The sequence below is a fragment of the Lepus europaeus genome, chromosome 14, assembly GCF_033115175.1.
Source record: "Lepus europaeus isolate LE1 chromosome 14, mLepTim1.pri, whole genome shotgun sequence".
Lineage (NCBI taxonomy): Eukaryota > Metazoa > Chordata > Mammalia > Lagomorpha > Leporidae > Lepus > Lepus europaeus.
The window spans coordinates 51,770,673-51,793,131 of record NC_084840.1 but is presented as its reverse complement, the minus strand read 5'-3'; the positions used below and the strand labels follow the sequence as shown (position 1 = coordinate 51,793,131).

Below are 22,459 nucleotides of genomic sequence, written 5' to 3'. Positions count from 1 at the left end.
AAAGTGAATGATTAGTACAAATTCTACATCAAAAATGCAAATAGGGAAGCCAAATTTTTCTTTTCTATTCTATTGGGCCCATGTATCCTGAAATGGAAGTAAATACTTTACTGTTGACATAAGAGAATAGGACTGTAGTGCCCTGCTACTGCTGGGTTCAGGAGTAATAACTTGGATCTTGCTAACTAGGGAAACTAAGGAAAACATTCAAAAGTTGACAGATTGATTTTGGCTTCAAATCCAAGTCAAAGTAAGAGATAATTCATGTTAGAAAGCCAATAGCCCCCAGGATACCATTTTAAGGTTTTTGCTTTTTTTTTTTTTTTTTTTTTTTTTTTTTGGAAAGAAATGTTATCTTTTGGATTATAAATTCCTTGTATCCATCATTCTAGTAGATGGACACAAAAAGATGGAAAAGTGAGAGTTGATTATCTGTTCAACCCATTCCTGTTCCCTTTCAGTCCCCTAGGCTAAATGAGTTCACTTATATCTATTAGAAGAAGAGAAAAGTGAATGTGGAATCAAAAACAGGAGCCAGACAACTTGAAATGCTGTCTAAGGAGGTTTAGGCTAAGGATAAGGGCAAAAAGCTGAAAGCAATGGAGAGGATATTTAATGAGATATACAATGGTACTTCAAAAAGGTGATAGATAATAGAGTTAAAAGATACATGTTGAGGCAAAAAAAAAAAAGGCTTTGAAATCTATGCATAGTTTTTCCTTAATGCATATTTTTTCATGAACTTTTTGAAGACCCTTCATTTGTATGGATTTCAAACGTAGGACTAAGGAGGGAACACAAACCTCTGAAGGTGATAACTACCCTCAGAAAGGGCCCAAGCCCCTCCCTTCCTAGCATCTGATGGAAAAGGAAGCCAAGGGGCCACTGCCACGGCTCACTTGGCTAATCCTCTGCCTGCAGAGCCAGCACCCCGGGTTCTAGTCCTGGTTGGGGTGCTGGATTCTGTCCCGGTTGCCCCTCTTCCAGTCCAGCTCTCTGCTGTGGCCCGGGAAGGCAATGGAGGATGGCCCAAGTGCTTGGGCCCTGTACCTGCATGGGATACCAGGAGGAAGCATCTGGATCCTGGCTTCGGATTTGTGTTGCACGCCAGGCGCAGCTCACCGGCTGTTGCGGCCATTTCGGGGGTGAACCAACAGAACAGGAAGACCTTTCTCTCTCTCTCTCTCTCTCACTGTCTAACTCTGCCTGTCTAAAAAAGAAAAGGAAGCCAAGGGATAAGTAGGCTTTCCTAAGGCTTACCCCAGTTAGTAGTAGAGTTAGTCAGACCCACCTAAGTCTCTCTCTCTGTCTCTCTGTCTCTCTGTCTCTCTTTCTCTCAACCAGAACATCTCATATCAGGGAACATATTTTAAAATGTAATGTATTTGGGAAGTGAGAGAAATACATATGAACGTGAAAGCTTTATTTAAGGGAGAGGGGATTCAGAAAGGTGAACCAGGAGTTTCATACCAGGCAGAGAGCAAATCAGGGGCCACGTGCAGGAATTCACAGGCCAAAGCTGCGTGCTAAAAACTGGGCAGGAATGATGGCAAAATAGTGCAGTGCAGGAGCAAGCAGGGGCGGGCCCCTGGGCACTCCACGCCTTTTATTTGTTTCCAAAAGGGGAGTGGTTATGTAGTCTGATTAACAGGTAGGCCTATACAGGTGTGAGATCACCAGAGGGCAGGGTGGGGATGTGGCCTCCAGCTCATGAGCCTAATCCTATCTCCACAATTAATATCATATCACTTCTTTTTTTTTTTTTTTAAGATTTATTTATTTATTTGAAAGAGTTACACAGAGAGAAGAGAGGCAGAGAGAGAGAGTCCTCCATCCGTTGGTTCACTCCCCAATTGGCCTCAACAGCCGGAGCTGCGCCAATCCAAAGCCAGGAGCCAGGAGCTTCTTCCTGGTCTCTCATGCAGATACAGGAGCCCAAGGACTTGGGTCATCTTCTACTGCTTTCTCAGGCCATAGCAGAGAGCTGGATTGGAAGTGAACCATCTGAGTCTCCAATCAGCCGCCTATATGGGACTCCAGTGCTTCAGGCCAGGGCGTTAACCTGCTGTGCCACAGCACTGGCCCTAATACCATATCATTTCTACCTAACCATTTTTCTTCCTTCTTTCATTCCTCCTAGTAGACATTTGGTTGAAATTTGTACATTATAGTATATATTTGATTCATTAAACACTAAGTAACTAGGAGATAATTCTTTCTATCACTTGCATGGCCTGTTAAGTGCTCCATATCAGGTTTCTGGTTGGAACAAAACCCACATTTTATCAGGCTATTCAAGAGAGTATCATGAGTGACTTGGCTCATCGTCTTCTCAGTTTCTTCATCACAGCCTCATTATGATTTCTGTGTTCCAGGAACGTGCTTACACTACATGATCTACTTGGAGGAAAGTTAAACTTGGTCCTCTGTGGTACAGTTTGCATATAATTCCCTCTCAGGGAGTAGTTAGACATTTCAGGGCAGGGACCACAGTGGAGAAGTTGAGTGACTGTTGAGTCCCTGCTGATACAGTGATCCACCAGCTGGTGACAGGACTGGGCTTCAGAAGGACCATCAAGTGAGGGAGAAGAGCAGAGGGATTTTAAGCAAAGGGAAGAGGAAGGCTTGATATAATGGCAAGTGAAGGAAGGAATCTTGAAGGCTGGAACAAAGCTGAGAGAATCGAATCCGTGATCCTTCACCCACAGTAACAGGAGAGAAGGGAGGATGTGGAGCGCAGATGCTGGACAAGGGTAGGAGTTAGAGATACATGAGAATAGGAGAATGAATGGAGTGAGGAAACAGAATATGAATGTTGGACAGCATGAGAAGCATACTTGAGGTTAGTGATCATGATTTTAAAGAGAGATTTATTAAGATTACTGTGGGGTTTTTATTCTAAGCAATATGCAGCTCTGTGGGTGCAAGCCAAGAAGGGCAGAGTTGGAATTCACCAGGGTTAGGTAAGCCAAGTGAATATCATGAAGTTACACAGGGCAAAGGAATGAGAATTTATGCAAGGATGTGTTGATGATTATCATGCTTGGCCATGGAGTGTAGGTTGCAAAAGGAGAGAAGTGAGTGTATAAGGGAAGTGAGAAGTGGGACCAATAAATTGTGGATCTGGGAAAGGAGACAAGGACTGTCGAAATTGAAATACTAGAAGTGAGCTGGACAGCTAGGAAGGGAAGGCTGGAGGGTGGGATGCTAGAAATTGATATCTATAGAGGGAGGTGCTTTTAGGGAGTACAAGGGTGGGGCTATTGCCATGGGTATGAGTGGTCAGGTTGAGTGGAAGATGAGATGATTAAAATGATGACAAAGCATGATGGTAGAAGTTAAAGTGAGCCAATGCAAAAATCTTCATTAAAGTGTCACCAGAGAAAAGCCGTGGGGAAAAGCCATGGAGTTCTTGTCTTCATGCAAGAAAGAATTCAGGTGTGAGACAGAGAGTGAAGTAATAAGATTTTATTGGGGTTAAAGCATTCATCAGAAAGGAAGGGACAGAGAATGCCCAGCCACTCGGACTCAGGGAAAGTGGGGTTACATCATTGAATGGAGAGAATAGAATATACCTGGGCAACTCAGCAGAGAGCAGAGAGCTGAGTGTGCAGTCTTTGTTTAGACTCCGGTTTTTTTTTAATTTATTTTATTTTATTATTATTATTTTTTTTGATAGGCAGAGTGGATAGTGAGAGAGAGAGAGAGAGACAGAGACAGAGAGAAAGGTCTTCCTTTTTGCCATTGGTTCACCCTCCAATGGCTGCTGCGGCCGGCACATCACGCTGATCCGAAGGCAGGAACCAGTGCTTCTCCTGGTCTCCCATGCGGGTGCAGGGCCCAAGGACTTGGGCCATCCTCCACTGCCTTCCCGGGCCATAGCAGAAAGCTGGCCTGGAAGAGAGGCAACCGGGACAGAATCCGGCGCCCCAACTGGGACTAGAACCCGGGGTGCTGACTCTGCAGGTGGAGGATTAGCCTATTGAGTCACAGCGCTGGCCTTTTTTTTTTTTTTTTTTTTTTTTGACAAGCAGAGTTAGACAGTGAGAGAGAGAGAGAGACAGAGAGGTCTTCCTTCCATTGGTTCACTCCCCAAATGGCCGATACAGCTGGCGCTGTACCGATCCAAAGCCAGGAGCCAGGTACTTCTTCCTGGTTTCCCATGAGGGTGCAGGGCCCAAGCACTTGGGCCATCCTCCACTGCATTCCCGGGCCACAGCAGAGAGCTGGCCTGGAAGAGGAGCAACCGGGACAGACTCCGGCGCCCCAACCGAGACTAGAACCCAGAGTACCAGTGCCACAGGTGGGGGATTAGCCTAATGAGCCACGGCGCTGGCCTAGACTCCGGGTTTTTAAGGGAGTCTCTTTACTCCTTCATCCTTCTCCTTTAGGATAAAGAGTTTTGTGGAGAGTAAATAGCAAATTCCTCCCCAGGTTTGTTGGTTCAGAGCCAGGCAGAGGGGCAGAGGGGTATCTATGAAGGTTTTATTGCCCCATGTTATCAGGTAACCTATTTGGTCCTGAGTAGAGAGAATTTTCCTGGGAGCTTTCACTGGGGGAAGGGCTGGGACCACCTGGAACGTTATCGGGGTCTGGGCATTTGAAGTGCAAAATGCTCACTTCGGGAGCTTCAGCAGTAGGTGCTGGTTTCTTCAGGCTTCTCACACACACATAGGCTAATTTTAACTTCCTATCTAACAAAAGGAGTGGGAGGGCATCTAAGAGGTTGTAGAATATGGCAGAGGAGAATACATATGGTAAGGTGAGACTGGCCTGGAACATCAATGAGCAATACAAGAGAATGTCTTCTTACTGAGACTTCATGGTGAGGGGCATGTGGGACAGTAGCCACCCCAATCCATGGTGGGACAGGGTAGCAGGGAAGCAGTGTTGACGGAAGAAGAGTCAGGTAAAGAGAAGAAGAGAACATTTGGAGAAGTTGTTTTGGAATAGATCATGGGATCCAGAGGGCACAGTCAAATGCTTTCAAGAGTTTGGGGTTGTAGGGGGTGGAGGAGTTGTATTGGACAGTTAGGGTAGAATCAGACAATGTGATTTGTAGACCAGTGTGGTTGTTAGGATGTTCTGGGCTTCCCACAGGAAGTGACTTGAGCTTCAGGGAAGCAACATGCATGGGATGATAAAGCAGATCCTGTAATCTAAGGCCAGGTCCCCTGTGTGAAAAGTTTCCAGACTGCTGAAAGGAAGCTTACCTATGCGTGTCATTCTTTGTGCAGCTTTTATTACCCTCATGAATATAGGACTGTTACCTTTTGTCACAACAAGAACTGTTTTCCAGAAATTGTCTAAAAGGAAGACTTAGGAAATAGAAAAGAGTCATTTAATGAAGTGTGATTTGGGAAAGCTCAAGAGAAACAATGATATCAGAAACGTATGGGGTTATGTGAGCACTTGCTCTTTTTATTACTTGAGTAACTATGTTTTTCTTGTGGACTGACTCATTTCTCAATATTTCCTTGTAATGAGTGGTCCAGCATTTATATATGGTACAAGCTTTCTACATTCCCATGAGATGGTATGGTTCCAGTTTTTACTCTTCTAGTAGTTAAAAAAAAAAATTTATAGATTATTTTGTCCTTGTCTAAAAGAAAAGTGTGACAAAATTTACATTTGTTTTTAGGTGTTTCTATGTAATTGGTCATGAATCTGCAAGGCCATGAATCCATGGGGCTTGATATGTGACCACATGGTAGGCAGTCAATAAATGCTTCTTGATATCAGTGTAATAAATAACAATTCTAAAAGTAAATCCAGTTTATTTTCAGTATTCCTTCAAAAGTATGCCTATTTGGTTGCTTATTCTTGTAGGTTATGCAAATTGACTAAACCATGTTTTATTAGACTGTGAGCCCCTCAAAGGCTGAGGCTCCTCCCTCACCTTATTCATTTGCTTCTCCCTGGTGCATTGACTGGCCCATAGTGAGATGCCCACTACGTATTGACTGGGTGAGAAAATAGGCAGTGTGAAGTTTTCTAAACACCAGTTACATGCCAGGTACCATTCTAAGCACTTTACTTATATTATGAAAATGTTCCAGGGCCTGCTTGGCTAATCCTCTGCCTGCGGTGCCAGCACCCAGATTCTAGTCCTGGTTGGGGTGCCAGGTACTAGTCCCGGTTGCTCCTCTTCCAGTCCAGCTCTCTGCTGTGGCCCGGGAGGGCAGTGGAGGATGGCCCGTGTGCTTGGGTCCCTGTACCCGCATGGGAGACCGGGAGGAGATACCCAGCTCCTGGCTTCGAATCGGTGCAACACTGGCCGTAGCGGCCATTTGGGGAGTGAACCAACAGAAGGAAGACCTTTCTCTCTGTCTCTCTCTCACTGTCTATAACTCTCTCTCTCTCTCTCTCTCTCTCTCTCTCTCTCTCACTGTCTAGCTCTGCCTGGCCAAAAAATAAAACAAAAAAGAAAAGAAAAAAAAAAAGAAAATGTTTCTTATAGCAACTTTATAAGCTAAGTGTCATTATTTTAGATGTGAGGAATCAAAGGAAGGAGGGTAAATAAGGCCTCACAGTCCCCAATGATGGGGTGGGGGTCAGGGGGCAATGAACACCTAAATGTGGCTGACTACAAGTCCATAATCTTTACAGTCAACCCCACAGTCTCGGAGGGAAGGGAAAGAAGGCAGGAATGAGGGCAGGCAGGAGGGCAGGCAGGAGGAAGGCTGGTTAATAAGGAAACAATACAAAACAAAAGAATGATTAGTTTTTCTTAAAATCTATTTGTTGTAATTAAAAACAATACAAGTTTTACCAAAATATGCTCCTAAATGTTAATCAGGTACCACCTTTATGAAATACTTTCAGCAACTCAGCTTCTTGAATTACTGACTGCCTTAGCAGCCATGAAACCTGCACAGTTTCTGCAGAACGAACATGGAAAGTGAAGGCACAGTTGTCAGGATGTAGCTATACGTTACCTCCAGGTCTGGAAAATATCAAAAAATAGAATTTACTTTCCTGTCTTTGTGACATGTTATCAGCCATCTATCTCATAGTTTGGCTAACACTCTATAATCACTGGCCTATGGGGACATCTTAAAATATCTGTGTAACCTAATCTTATCTAAAGTTAATCCAACCCAAACCTTTATCTCAACTGGCTAATCCATGTAGTTGTAGCTTTCCCACTCATCTGGAAACTATCTGATATTCTCTCTTCTCTATAACAACAATCAGGTCATTAGCAAGTCCTTTGTTCTTATATCTGCAGAACTTGAGTAGCCTGTAAATCCCTTGGTTCCAAACTTCATCCATAAAATAATAAGTTATCCATTCAGAATTCCTCAACACATGTCTTTCTTTAAGTTATGTGACCTGTTAGTAAGAAGAAACAAAACTATGCTTGTCTAAATAGCAAGTCTGAGAGCTTTGAGGGCTTCCAGTTGACCATTGACAGTCTGGGTATCTTAACATTGAAAGGTAAATTTGTGAGAGAAAAGGAAAACAATACAACTTCAAACTAAATATGAATTAGAAAGGACTCTACTCTTCTGAACAGTCGAAAGCTTCACTCTTCCCATGGGTAAGAGTGGAAATAACAGTAATCACAGACATACTTTATAATAATCCTTTTGCTCATGCTCCGAAAGTGACCGATATGAGTGTACTGTGTACTTCGTGACTTGAAAACTTTCATCTTATCCTAGGAAATGGTAGGAAAACTAGGAAAGCTGGGAAACTTTGGCTTGTAATTTGTCACACCTTATTAGACAGTGTGTGATAAAAGAAAAACACTGATTTTAAATCCAAAAGACTAGACCCTTCCAAAGGACATATCTGTTTTGAGAGTCAATGTTCACCTTTTTAAAAGGGGAACTTTAGTTGGCATAACTAAGTTATTAAATGAGTGTTTGAGACATCACTTTTTAAGATGATAAGTGTCCCGTAAGTAATATTATGAAATAAAAAGTCTTTTAAATGAAAATGAATCTTGATGTGAATGGAATGGGAGAGGGAGCAGGAGATGGGAGGGTTGCAGGTGGGAGGGAAGTTATGGGGGGGGGGGAGCCACTGTAATCCATAAGCTGTACTTTGGAAATTTACATTTATTAAATAAAAGTTAAAAAAAAAAGAAATAAAATGTCTTTGACAAAAACAATGAAGTTTCATTTAAAGGCATTATACCACATTTTAAGTCTAGCTTGCCAGATAGGTCACAGAAATAATGGTATTCGTATGGACAGATCTTAAAGCAAATTGAGGCTGCTTAAGACTAGAAAATGGTTAAAATCAAAGCATTTCTTCTGTTTGCCTACAGAAATCAAACAATTTACATATTATTCTAACACACTTTTGTCTTTTTTCTCTACCACACACTGTGCCAGTATACCTCTCCTAGATTCTCAGTGTCACATTTAAAAGTACATGGCTCCAGTGTTGATAAAGGACTGGAAATAGGAACAAGAAGAGAAACTGTCCACTCCCCAATAAATGCTGGAACTCATTCAATGGCTCAAAAGGATGATCCTATTCCTTGCTTTAGTTCGACTCTGTGACCTTAGTCATGTCACTGTATTCTTGGTACTTTATTTGCCCATCTTTAAGGAAGGACTAATGTAAAGTGAATGATTATCAAATGGGTGTTTAGCAGTTAGGAACAGGAAGTCTCCTGGGACACATACTGTTGGTGGTGATGGCAGCAACTGCTGCTCCTACAGTGGAGACCCAGCTGGCACAGACAGTCCCCAGAGATGCTGCGCCTTCCGGTCTCTCAATCTGATGGTTTCAGGGAAGCTGAAATAGCTGGGAGCTGCACCTTTGCAAGTCGGGAAAAACTTGAATCTTTGGAATCAGAATAAACAACCAAGAGGTTACAGGAGGATTGTTGCTTAGTTTACTTTGATGAGCAAAAGTAAGTGTTGCTGTCTCCTTGGGGCTCATTTATTAGGACTTCTTTTTTCTTTTTCTTTTTAGCAATAGAAGGGAATAACAAATTTTCAGCACACTGTTTTATAATTAAATGGGTAGAAAAATAAATCTTAGAAGACATTGAAACATCTATATGAATTTTATTCCTATTAGACAATCTTAAGGCAAATTGAGGCTTCTTGAAATACGGGTGCAGTTCATGGAGGGCCAGCATTGTGCAGCATGTTAAACTGCCCCTTGGGATGTTGGCATCTCGTATTGGAGTACCAATTTGAATTCTGGCTGCTTGGCTTCCTATTCAGCTTCCTGCTAATATAGCTGGGAAGGCAGTGGAAGATAGCCCAAGTATTTGGGATCCTGTCACCCACATGGGAGACATGGATGGAGTTCTGGCCTCCTGGCTTCTGGCTTCAGCCTAACCCAGCCCTGACTGTTGTGGCCATTTGAGGAGTGAACCTGTGGTTAGAAGATTCTCTCTCTCTCTCTCTCTTGCATTACCTTTTGAAATATATACATTGGGACCAGCTCTGTGGCATAGTGGGTAAAGCTGCTGCCTGCAGTGCTGGCATCCCATATGGGTACCGGTTTGAGTCCTAGCTTCTCCACTTCTGATCCAGCTCTCTGTTATGGCCTGGGAAAGCAGTAGAAGATGGCCCAAATCCTTGGACCCCTGCACCCATATGGGAGACCCGGAAAAAGCTCCTGGGTCCTGGCTTCGGATCAGCCCAGCTCTGGCTGTTGCAGCCATCCAGGAAGTGAACCAGCAGTTGGAAGACCTCTCTCTCTCTCTCTCTCTCTCTCTCTCTCTCTCTCTGCCTCTCCTTCTCTCTCTGTGTAACTCTTTCAAATAAATAAAAAAAAATAAAAAAGAAATATATACATATATACATACATAAAAATCTTTTTTAAAAAAATTGATTGAAGGTTAGGCCTTTTGTGCAACAAATTAGCCATTGCTTGAGATGCCTATATTCCATATTGAGGTGCCTGGATTTGAGTACCAGCTCCTCCTTCTATTCCTGCTGTTACAGATTCTGGAAGGCAGAATGTGATGGCCCAAGTCCTTAGGTCCTTGCCACATAGCAGAACTGGATTGAATTCTAGGCTCCTAGCTTTGGTCTGGCCCAGCCCTGGTTATTGTGGATGTTTGGAGAATGCCTAAGAAATCTCTTTCTCTGTTTCTATTTCTCTCTGTCTCTCTGCATTTCAAACACAAATAAATAAAATTAAATAAATTTTTTTTAAAGTTCAAAAAGTTTGAAAGCTGTGAATACTTTTTTTAAAGAAGTATTTATTTATTTATTTGAGAGGCAGAGAGGTCTTCCACCCACTTACTCACCCACAATGGCCAGCGCTGGGCCAGGCCCAGGCTAGGAGCCAGGAGCTTCTTCTGCATCTCCTTTGTGGTTGTCAGGGGCCCAAGCACTTGGGCCATATTCCCCTGCTTTCCCAGGAGCATTAGCGGAGAGCTGGATCAGATGCAGAGCAGCCGGGATTTGAACTGGCACCCATAAAAGATGCCAGTGTTGTAGGCAGAAGCATAACCTGCTGTACCACAGTGCTGACCATTTAAAAACTTGGCTCAAATCAATGCCTATTCAAGTTATTTTGTGACATTCATCTGGAAAACATCAAACATGATCAGGCTGATGAATTTAGGATTTTCTGTGGAATGCACTTAGATTCTTTAGAACAACTGAGAGCTGTTTCTCAAAGTACCCATATCAACTAAGAGAGAAAATTGAAGGGCCACAGGGTTCAATCTTTAAACATGTTGTGAGTTTTACTATACATGTTTCTGCTGGGAGGTTTTCAATCACACCAACCTTTTCTCTCACTGCAGGCTTTCTGCTGTAGGGGGACCATGTTTATAAGTCCCTTTGAAGTCCCCACATCTTCATTGCTGCTTCTTATCTCTTGGTAAACAATCTGCACTTAGTTCTTCCTATCACTTTTTTTTTTTTTTTTTTTTTTTTGACAGGCAGAGTGGATAGTGAGAGAGAGAGAGACAGAGAGAAAGCTCTTCCTTTTTGCCATTGGTTCACCCTCCAATGGCTGCTGCGGCCGGCGCATTGCGCTGATCCGAAGCCAGGAGCCAGGTGCTTCTCTTGGTCTCCCATGGAGTGCAGGGCCCAAGCACTTGGGCCATCCTCCACTGCCTTCCCGGGCCATAGCAGAGAGCTGACCTGGAAGAGGGGCAACCGGGATAGAATCCGGCGCCCCAACTGGGACTAGAACCTGGTGTGCCGGCGCTGCAAGGCAGAGGATTAGCCTGTTAAGCCACGGCGCCAGCCTCTTCCCATCACTTTTTGCCTGGAATGGGACATAGAGGCTGACTTCTCCATCCCTGGTCTAGTTCCCCTGAATCCTGGTTGCTGCAGAGACTCTTTCTCAAATAGAGCTTTTTACATGTTTCCTTGGGACTTGAAAATCTCTGTTGCCTGCCTCTTACCTTATCTAGCTCCAGTCAGCCTGCCAAAACCTTCTTCCACTGCCTTTCTGGCTTTGAGAAACTGGTCCTCTGACCCAGGATTCCAGCCAGAAAGGGACCTCCCACAGGATCATTGGAGTGAATGGCAGGAGGTGTTCTTTCAGTTGACTTTTGGTGGCTGGACCTTCAGTTCCCATCATCATTCTCCTTTGGCTTCCCAACTGTTCCAGAAGAATATCCACCATACTTGGTCAGCCATTAAAGTAGATGTGTCTACGCTTGGTCAACTACACAAAAAAGCTAAACAATGTGCTAGCCAGGGAGCATGCACTCAAATTCATGGCCATTCATTCACAATTGTCAAAACCAAGTGGAGAGCAATTGTCCTAATCACTATAACAATCAGCTTTGACAAACACACCATATGCTGAGTCACTTTAATAACTAACAGGTGCTGGCAGATTTGGTGCCTGATGAGGGCCCACTTTCTGGTTTGCAAGGGGTCATCTTTTTGTTGTGTCTGTGCAAAGTGGCTCTCATGCCTACTCTTAACAAGGGCACCAATCCCATCCACAAAGGCTCCACCCTCCTGACCTGTTGACATCCTCAAAAACTACCCCTTCTAATGCCGTAACCTTGTGGCGTAGGGTTTCTTTTTTTCTTTTCTTTTTTTAAGAAATCTTTTATTTAATAAATATATATTTTATAGGTCCAGTTTTGGGAATATAGCGGTTCTTCTTCCCATACCTGCCCTCCCACTCCCAAACCGTCCCACCTCCTATTTCATCTCCCATCCCATTTTTCATTAAGATTCATTTTTAATTATCTTTATATACAGAAGACCAATTCTATACTAACTAAAGATTCCAACAGGTTATACCCATACATACACACAAAGTAAAAAGTACTGTTTGAAGACAAGTTTTACCTTTAATTCTCACAGTACAACTCATTAAGGACAGAGGTCCTACATAGGGAGCAAGTACACAGTGACTCCTGTTGTTGATTTAACAATTGAAACTCTTATTTATAATGTCAGTGATCACCTGAGGTACTTATCATGAGCTGTCAAGGCTATGGAAGCCTTTTGAGTCCACAAACTCCATCAGTAGACAGGGAAATAAGCAAAGTGGAAGTTCTCTCCTCTCTACAGAGAAAGGTACATCCTTCCTGATGGCCCCTTCTTTCCATTGGGATCTCACTCACAAAGATCCTTCATGTAGATCATTTTTTGCCTCTATGTCTTGGCTTTCCAGGTCTGAAATGCTCTCATGGGCTTTTCAGCCAGAGCTGAATGCCTTAAGGGCTGATTCTGAGGTCAGAGTGCTATTAAGGGCATTTGTCATTTTATGAGTGTGCAATGTGTCCTGCTTCCCATGTTGAATCATTCTCTCCTTTTTAATTCTATCTATTGTTATTACCAGACACTTGGTCTTATTTATATGATCCCTTTGAACACTTAATCCTAACTATATGATCCATTACACACTTAAAATGCTCACTTTAACATATAAGATGGCATTAGTACCTGCCAACTTAATGGAATTTGGAGTCCCATTGCAAATTTTAGCTTTACCCCTAGGTGTAAGTCTGTGGGAATGTATGCTGAACTGTACATCTCTTCCCTCTCTCATTCCCACTCTTATTTTTTACATGGATCAATTTTCAATTGTATTTAAACACCTAAGAATAATTCTGTGTTAAGTAGAGTACTAAACCGGCTGGCGCCACAGCTCACTTGGCTAATCCTCCGCCTGTGGCGCTGGCACCCTGGGTTCTAGTCCCACTTGGGGCGCCGGATTCTGTCCTGGTTGCTCCTCTTCTAGTCTAGCTCTCTGCTGTGGCCTGGGAAGGCAGTGGAGGATGCCCAAGTGCTTGGGCACTGCAAACGCATGGGAGACCAGGAGGAAGCACCTGGCTCCTGGCTTCAGATAGGTGCAGCGTGCTGGCCATAGTGACCATTTAGGTGGTGAACCAATGGAAGGAAGACCTTTCTCTCTGTCTCTCTCTCTCTCTCACTGTCTAACTCTGCCTGCCCCCCCCCAAAAAAAGTAGAGTATTAAACCAATGATATTAAGTAGAAAAGAAAATACTAAAAAGAATAAAATAGTAAGCTGTTCCTCGACAGTCAGGACAAGGGTTGATCAAGTCATTGCTGCTCATAGTGCCAATTTCATTTCTACAGGTTTCCTTTTAGGTGCTCTAGTTAGTTGTAATAGATCCGGGAGAACATATGATAATTGTCCCTTTGAGACTGGCTTATTTCACTCAGCATGATGTTTTCCAGATTCCTCCATTTTGTTGCAAATGACCGGATTTCATTTTTTTAACCACTGTGTAGTATTCCATAGCATATATATCCCATAGTTTCTTTATCCAGTCTTCCATTGATGGGCATTGAGGTTGATTCTTAGCTATTGTGAATTGAGCTGCAGTAAACACTGAGGTGCAGATAGCTCTTTTATTTGCTGATTTCATTTCCCATGGGTAAATTCCAAAGAGTGGGTTGGCTTGTTCTTATGGTAGGGCTATATTCAGATTTTTGAGGTATCTTCAAATTGTCTCCCATAATGGCTTTAATTGGGTAGGGTTTCAATATATGAATTTGGGAGGAACTCAAGCATTCAGTCCACAGCAGAAATTACACATCTCAAGAATTTACTGAAAAGTATGAAGTTCTTCCAGTTGTCAAGAATGTCTGGAATGGCCCTTGGATGATGCCAGCCCTCTAGAGAACCACATGCCCACGTCTGACTTGTTTTGTTGCCTATAGAATGTTTTTGCGTTATTGCAGTTTTCCATATTCTATCACCCTGTGCTGTGAAATATTAAAACAGTTCAGCACACATTGTGTTTGCACTTACCATGCAGTGTTATTATGGATGTTGTTCACCATATTGCACAATGTTCTCTTTACGAGGATCTTGGGGATATCATCTCTCTGGCGTCGCTGCCCGAAATAGCTCTGATCCTTCCAAGCAATTATTTTATTTTTCTCTTAAGGACACAAGAAACCACTCAATTTTTTTTTTCTGCATTGGGTGCTAGAAAGCCTAAAATTAAATCCGTGGCCTACCTTTACAAAATGTGCAGAATATGACAGAATGGAGATTAGACTCTTGACATTACTTGTATTTTTATGGTGTTTTTCTAGCCTCTGGTTTCCCTTACATTTTCTTTCATTTGCTTTCATATTGTGCCTACCTTTTTAGATTGACTTGATTGCTTTCTGGAATTAAGTGTAAGAAAAAAGCCTGGCCAAGTCTGGCACTGGTAGGTGTGACAAAGTTCACCTAAAGAAAGGCATGCTTGCTCCTTTGGAAATAAGAAACAAGAGAAGGAAAGACGCAAGAGGTTAAAAAGGTGATCAGTCACAGCAGAAGTGACTGTGCCACAGTGTGGCCACGTGCAGAAAATCAGTACATACCCTGTGAGGCAAAATATCTGCGATCTTCTAGGCATATTTTCAGTTCAAATCCTCAACTTCTCTACCTTTAATTAAGCAATCTCATCTATCAGAATTAAAGGACTCAAGATTCTCCTAAAATAAATCAGGAAAACATTTATTGAATGCCTTTTCTGTCCCACTAACTTAGACACTGAGAAGACAGCACCATCAGCTGTCCCAAGAGTCATTGTCAATGGAAACACCAGATAGAGAAAAGCCATGCCAACTTGGCTTCCATCCCCCATGCTACAAAAGGCCACCATGTGGGGGCGGAATGGCCTTCAGCATTCCCTCCCATGGGAACACACTGAGCTTGTAAACCTTGCTGAGGGTATGAACCTTGATTTTTATTTGTACAGAAAAAAATTAGCATGCTTGCAAAAATGCTTAGGTTTCAGTACTTTCATACTCTTTTACAGCATGATTCTGAGTGTGACTTGTTTGTTCCTAAGGAGAGGTCACCCTACACCTACCTCAGCAGTGAATTTGAACTGTTGACAATTAGACTATATCTATTGAGTTTAAGTGACCCTTCATTGCAAATGCTTTACTTAACTGTTGTTTTAATGATGTACTTTACCTGGATACTTAGAAATCCAAATTCTTCATTTTCTCATATATATGTAGATGCACACTTGCACAGATCCTGCTCTCTGTGTTGAAGATAAAGAAAAAATTGACCTGGCTTTCAGCCTAATGTGATAACTGCTAGATTAGGATAGAAAAATGAAGGGGGCCGGCTCCGTGGCTCAACAGGCTAATCCTCCGCCTTGCAGCGCCAGCACACCAGGTTCTAGTCCCGGTTGGGGCACTGGATTCTATCCCGGTTGCCCCTCTTCCAGGCCAGCTCTCTGCCATGGCCCAGGAAGGCAGTGGAGGATGGCCCAAGTCCTTGGGCCCTGCACCCGCATGGGAGACCAGGAGAAGCACCTGGCTCCTGGTTTCGGATCAGCGCGATGCGCTGGCCGCAGCGGCCATTGGAGGGTGAACCAACGGCAAAAAGGAAGACCTTTCTCTCTGTCTCTCTCTCTCTCACTATCCACTCTGCCTGTCAAAAAAATAAATAAATAAATAAAAATTAAAAAAATGAAGGGGAAAATATGAAAGAAACTTAGAGTTTTGAGGTATGCCATTTGTTGAGTTTTGTTAGTCTCTTCAAGTGAAAATCTTTCTTGTGTACCTATTTCTTTCTTTCTTTCTTTCTTTCTTTTTTTTTTTTTTTTACTTTTAAGGTATACAACTTTCATGTATTTCCTACATACAGATTCAGGAACATAGCAATATTTCCCACCCTGTCCTCCCTCCCACCCACACCCTCATCTTTCCTACTCCTCCCTTCCCCAATCCCATTCTAAATTTTTACAATCTATTTTTCAGTTAATTTTATACTCATAAGGATAACAAAGTAAAGAGTTCAACAAATAATATGAAGGAAAAAACACTGTTCCTTAACAGTTGAGAAATAATCATCAAATCTCAAAATGTCCATTTCACTCCTATATGTTACATTTTAGATACTTTATTAGTTACCACAGATTAGAGAAAACACATGATATTTGTCTTTTAGGGATTGGTGTTTTTCACTAATGATTTCCAATTCCATCCATTTTGTCACAAAAGTCAAGAGGACTTCATTTTTTTTATCACTGTGTAGTATTCCATGGTGTATACATACCATAATTTCTTTATCCAGTCTTCAGTTCCTGGATGACTGGGTTGATTCCATATCTTATGTTGTGGATTGAGCTGCAATAAACATAGGGGTACAGATCAATCTTTCATATGCTGATTTCATTTTATTTGGGTAATTTCCCAGGAGTGTGATAGTTGGGTCATATGATAGGTCCATTTTCAGATTTCTGAGGTGTCTCCATACTGTCTTCCACAGTAGCTGCACAAATTTACATTCCCACCAATAGTGGATTAGGGTACCTTTTCCCTCACATTCTTGGCAGAATTTATTTATTCTCTGTTGATTTCTGCCTGACAGCCATTCTAACTGGGGTGAGGTTTTGATTTGTGTTTCCCAGAAGGCTAGTGATCCTGAGCATTTTTTCTTGTGTCTGTTGGCCATTTGAATTTCCTGTTTTGAAAAATGCCTGTTCAAGTACTTTGCCCATTTCTTAACTGCATTGTTTGTTTTGTTGTTGCTGAGTTTCTTGAGCTCTTTATAGATTCTGGATATTAACCCTTTATCAGTTGCAAAGCTTGCAAATGATTTCTACCATTCTGTTGATTGCCTCTTCATTTTGTTGTTTCTTTTGCAGGACAGAAGCTTCTCAATTTGAAATGATCCCACTTGTTAATTTTGGCTTTGATTGCCTCTGCCTCTGGGGTCTTTTCCAACAACTCTTTGCCTATGTCAATGTCTTGCAGGGTTTTCCCAATAATCTCTAATAATTTGATGGTATTGGGTCATAGATTTAGGTCTTTGATCCATTTTGAGTAGATTTCTATGTAAGATGAAAGGTAGAGGTCTTGCATCATACTTCTGCATGTGGAGATCCGGTTTTCCCAGCACCATTTGATGAAGAGACTGTCCTTGCTCCAGGGATTGATTTTAGCTGCTTTGTGAAAAATAAGTTGGTTGTAGACATGTGGGTTGATTTCTGGAGTTTCTATCCTAGTCCATTGGTCTAACCATCTGTTTTTTACCAGCCATAGGCTGTTTTGATTATAACCGCCCTCGTAGTATGTCTTGAAATCTGGTATTGTGATGTCTGTGGCTTTGTTTTGTTGTATAAGATTGCTTTAGCTATTTGGGGTCTCCTGTGTTCTCATATGAATTTAAGCATCATTTTTTCTATATCTGAGAAGAATGTCCTTACTGTTTTGATTGGTATTGCATTGAATCTGTAAATTTCTTTCTGTAGTATGGAATTTTGATGATATTGATTCTTCCAATCCATGAACATGGGAGATTTTTCTATTTTTGTTGTATGTTCTTCTATTTCTTTCTTTAATGTTTCCTAATTCTCACCATAGAGATCTTTGACATTCTTGCTGAGTGTTTTTTGGCAATGAAAAAACTCCTAAGTTAATGTATTCTGATTTGTCAATTTTGGCTTTGATTCTCTGTGCTTCTGGGGTCTTTTCCAAAGAATTCTTTGTCTGTGCCAATATCTCCAATGTTCTCTAGTAATTTGATAGTATTGAATCATAGATTTAGGTCTTTGATCCATTTTGAGTGGATTTTTGTGTAAAGTGTAAGGTAGGGCTCTTGCTTCATATTTCTGCATGCAGAGGTCCAGTTTTCCCAGCATCATGTGTTGAAGAGACTGTCTTTTATCCAGGGTTTGATTTTAGCTCCTTTCCAAATATAATTTGGTTGTAGATGCATGGAATTATTTCTGGAGTTTCTATCCTGTTCCATTGGTCTACATGCCAATTTTTGTACCAGTACCAGGCTGTTTTGATCATAAAAAAAGCTGGAGGCAACAGAATATCAGATTTCAAGACATACTTTCTTTTCTCTTTTGTAATTCTCATTATAGAGATCTTTGACATCGTAGGTTAAATTTATTCCAAAGTATTTGATTTTTTTTGTGTGTGCGTAGCTATTGTGAATGGGATTGATCTTAGAAGTTCTTTCTCAGCCATGGAATTGTCTGTGTATACAAAGGCTATTGATTTTTGTGTATTGATTTTATATCCTGCTACTTTACAAACTCTTCTATGAGTTCGAGTAGTCTCTTAGTGGAGTTCTTTGGATCCCCTATATAAAGAATCATGTCAGCTGCAAATAGAGATAGTTTAACTTCCTCCTTCCCAATTTGTATCCCTTTGATTTCTTTTTCTTGCCTCATGGCTATAGCTAAAACTTCCAGGACTATATTGAATAGCAGTGGTGAGAGTGGGCATCCCTGTCTGGTACCAGATCTCATTGGGAATGCTGCCAACTTTTCCCCATTCAATAGGATGCTGGCCATGGGTTTGTCATAAATTGCCTTGATTGTGTTGAGGAATGTTCCTTCTATACCAATTTGCTTAAAGTTTTTATCATGAAATGGTGTTGTATTTTATCAAATGCTTTCTATTGAGATAATCATATGTTTTTTGTTCAGCAGTTTGTTAATGTGATGTTCTCATTGATTGATTTGCCATATTGAGCCATCCTTGCATGTCAGGGATAAATCCTACCTGATTTGGGTGGATTATCTTTCTGATGTGTTATTGGATTCGATTGGTTAGAATTTTGTTGAGGATTTTTTCATCTATGTTCATCAGGGAAATTGGTCTGTCATTCTCTTTGTTGCATCTTTTTCAGGTTTAGCTAGAGCGAGCTCCCAGCTGCTGGTTTACTCCCAAATGCCCATAACTAGCACTGGGCCAGGCAGAAGCTTAGAGTTGGCAATTCAATCCAGGTCTCCATATGGGTGGTGGGGAGTTGTCTCCCAGGATCTGCATAGCAGGAATCTGGATCCAGGATCCAGAGCCAGGAGCCTGGTATTATGGCACAGTGAGTTAAGCTGCCATCTGTAACACCTGCATCCCCTATAGGAGCCCCATTTCAAGTCTTGGTTGCTCTCCTTATGATCTAGTTCCCTAGTAATGTGTCTGCAAAAGCAGCAGAGGATTGGCCAAGTAGTTGGACCCTTTCCACCCATGTAGGAGACCTAGATGGAGTTCTGGGCTCCTGGCTTCACCCTGGACAAGCACTGGTCATTTTAGCCATGTGGGAATGGACCAGTGGATAGAAGGTCTCTTTTGATCTCTCTCTCAATCTCTCTGTCATTCTGTATTTCAAGTAGATGAAAATAAATAAACACCAAAAACAAAAAGATCCAGGACCAGGAATCAAACCCAGGTACTCCAAAGTAGGATGCAAGTATCTTAATCAATAGCCAATGCTTGCCTCCTAAATTATAATATTAACTCACAGCAAACTAATGTTGTTAATGTGCCATTATGGTGGGGTGAGACATTCCCCAACCACTGGAACCTAGTGTCTGCAGCCTGGAGTCCCAGTGAGTGGATCAGTGAGGAGGCAAAATCATTACTCACTGAGGACGTACCAAGGCATAATGTTTATAGTTTATTGTCCAGCTATGCATTGCTATACATCTTCACCAGAGAGAAGGATAGTTTTATATTACAGAATGAGCTAAGAGACCCTTGAAATGTTTTTAAAAAGAATATTTTAGCTAAGACTCAAAGCAGTGAGGTCTTATAGAAAGAAAAATGGAATCCTAAGATCTGGAATCAGCCATTTACTGTCTCATTGTTTATGTTACGCAACCTGCTTCCTTTCCCATTCCTGATATGGACTCCTATTTCATAGACTGTTATCCTAATAGCTCCGTGTGTGCATTATTATCTGAAAGTTGCAGTTTTCTGTCTCTGATGTATTATGGCCATCTCACTCAACAGTTCTATAAAGAAACTTAGTCTAAACATAGCCTTTCTTTATCTGCCTCCATATGTAATGTAATACAGTATGTTGCATCTGCTAAGGATTTGCTCAAAACAGTATCTGTTGGCAGTACATGCAATGGGTTGGATTAGAATTCTTTCATTTGTTCATTCATTCAATCAATCATTGAATCAACAACTTTGTTTGCATCTATCAAGTGTCAGACTCTAAATAATGATATGGGATTCTGGAAAAACTGAATGACAAATTGGGTGAGAGTGGGAATAATTAAAACTTTGTGTTTCAATTATGTCTCTAAAAACATATAAAAAGATTCAGAGACTTACTTTTTTAAAAACTTTTATTTAGTAAATATAAATTTCCAAAGTACAGCTTATGGATTACAATAGCTTCCCCCCCATAACTTCCCTCCCACCCGCAACCCTCCCAACCCCCACTCCCTCTCCCATTCCACTCACATCAAGATTCATTTTTAATTATCTTTATATACAGAAGATCAATTTAGTATAAGTTAAGTAAAGATTTCAACAGTTTGCACCCACACAGAACATAAAGTGTAAAATACTGTTTGAGTACTAGTTATAGCATTAAATCACAATGTACAGCACATTAAGAACAGAGATCCTACATGAGGAGGAAGTGCACAGTGACTCCTGTTGTTGACTTAACAATTTGACACTCTTGTTTATGGCATCAGTAATCACCCTACGCTCTTGTCATGAGTTGCCAAGGCTATGGAAGCCTTTTGAGTTTGTGGACATTGATCTTATTCAGACAAGGTCATAGTCAAAGTGGAAGTTCACTCCTCCCTTCAGAGAAAGGTACCTCCTTCTTTGATGGCCCGTTCTTTCCACTGGGATCTCACTTGCAGAGATCTTTCATTTAGGTTTTTTTTTTTTTTTTTTTTTTTTTTTTTTTTTTTTTTTTTTTTTTTTTGCCAGAGTGTCTTGGCTTTCCATGCCTAAAATACTCTCATGGGCTCTTCAGCCAGATCCGAATGCCTTAAGGGCTGATTCTGAGGCCAGAGTGCTATTTAGGACTATGATTCTGCTATGTATCCTGCTTCTCATGTTGGATCATTCTCTCCCTTTTTTATTCTATCAGTTAGTATTAGCAGACACTAGTCTTGTTTGTGTGATCCCTTTGACTCTTAGACCTATCAGTATGATCAATTGTGAACTGAAATTGATCACTTTGACTAGTGAGATGGCATTGGTACATGCCACCTTGATGAGATTGAATTGGAATCCCCTGGCACATTTCTAGCTCTACCACTTGGGGCAAGTCAGCATGAGCATGTCCCAAATTGTACATCTCCTCCCTCTCTTATTCCCACTCTTATATTTAACAGAGATCACTTTTCAGTTAAATTTAAACACCTAAGAATAATTGTGTGTTAATTACAGGACTTACTTTTAAAAAAAAAAACAATTATTTGTTTGCGAAAGGCAGAGAGAGAGGCAGAGACAAAGAGAGAGGTCTTCCATCCACTGGTTCACTCCCCAAATGACTGCACCATTGGAGCTGGGTCAGTCCAAAGCCAGGAGCTTCTTCCAGGTCTCCCACATGGGTGCAGTAGCCCAAACACCTGGACCATCTTCAACTGCTATTCCAGGACATTAGCAGGGAGGTGGATTGGAAGTGGAGCAGCCAGGACTTGAGCTGGTGTCACAGGTGGAAGCTTAACCTACTACGCCACAGTACCAGCCCCAAGACTTACTAATTTGGCTAAAACTGAGTAACCAGTGCTGGACTCTCCTTTCTTTAATAAACAAGAGTAAAACTGGGGAAACAATATTAATTGAATCTTCAGATATTAGAAAAGAGGCAGAGCAAAGCTCTGATCGTTAAGAGAAAGGAAACATAAAATGAGCTCTGTAATTGCCCCCACTCTGCCTAGAGGTACTTCCTTCTCTGCAGTACAGGGAAGCAGAGCCCAGAGTACTGTGCTCTTGTTGAGTGAGTGGGGACAGAATCAGAGTTCTAGGCTGCTGAAATACCTGGACATTTCAGGTGTGAGCAACTGGAAAAGAATGAATTGCACAGAGAAGGAGCTGCAGAAACCTGTATGGAAAACTTTTTGGTAATTGGATTAATATTACCCCAGTTTTGTGCAGGCAAGGCCTGACAGAGAATGATGACTGGATAGTTGTGATAGAAATAAAGACTTTGTAGGCTACACAATGATGAGAGATGTGGAAACTCCAATCATCTAGTGGAAAACCCTAATGAGCATCCTAAGAAATCAACTGAACCCTCAGAAAGACCAAGTTATGAGTAGAGATATTATCACCTTAGAATAAGGATGACTCTAGAC

At 41.6% G+C, this 22,459-nt stretch overlaps 1 protein-coding gene across 1 annotated transcript in view; it reads left to right on the top strand.

Annotated features, from left to right (window-relative positions):
- PCNX2 (pecanex 2) overlaps nucleotides 1-22,459 on the top strand; it is a 338,333-nt gene that overhangs the window by 271,911 nt on the left and 43,963 nt on the right. The gene's annotated exons all lie outside the window — the stretch shown is intronic.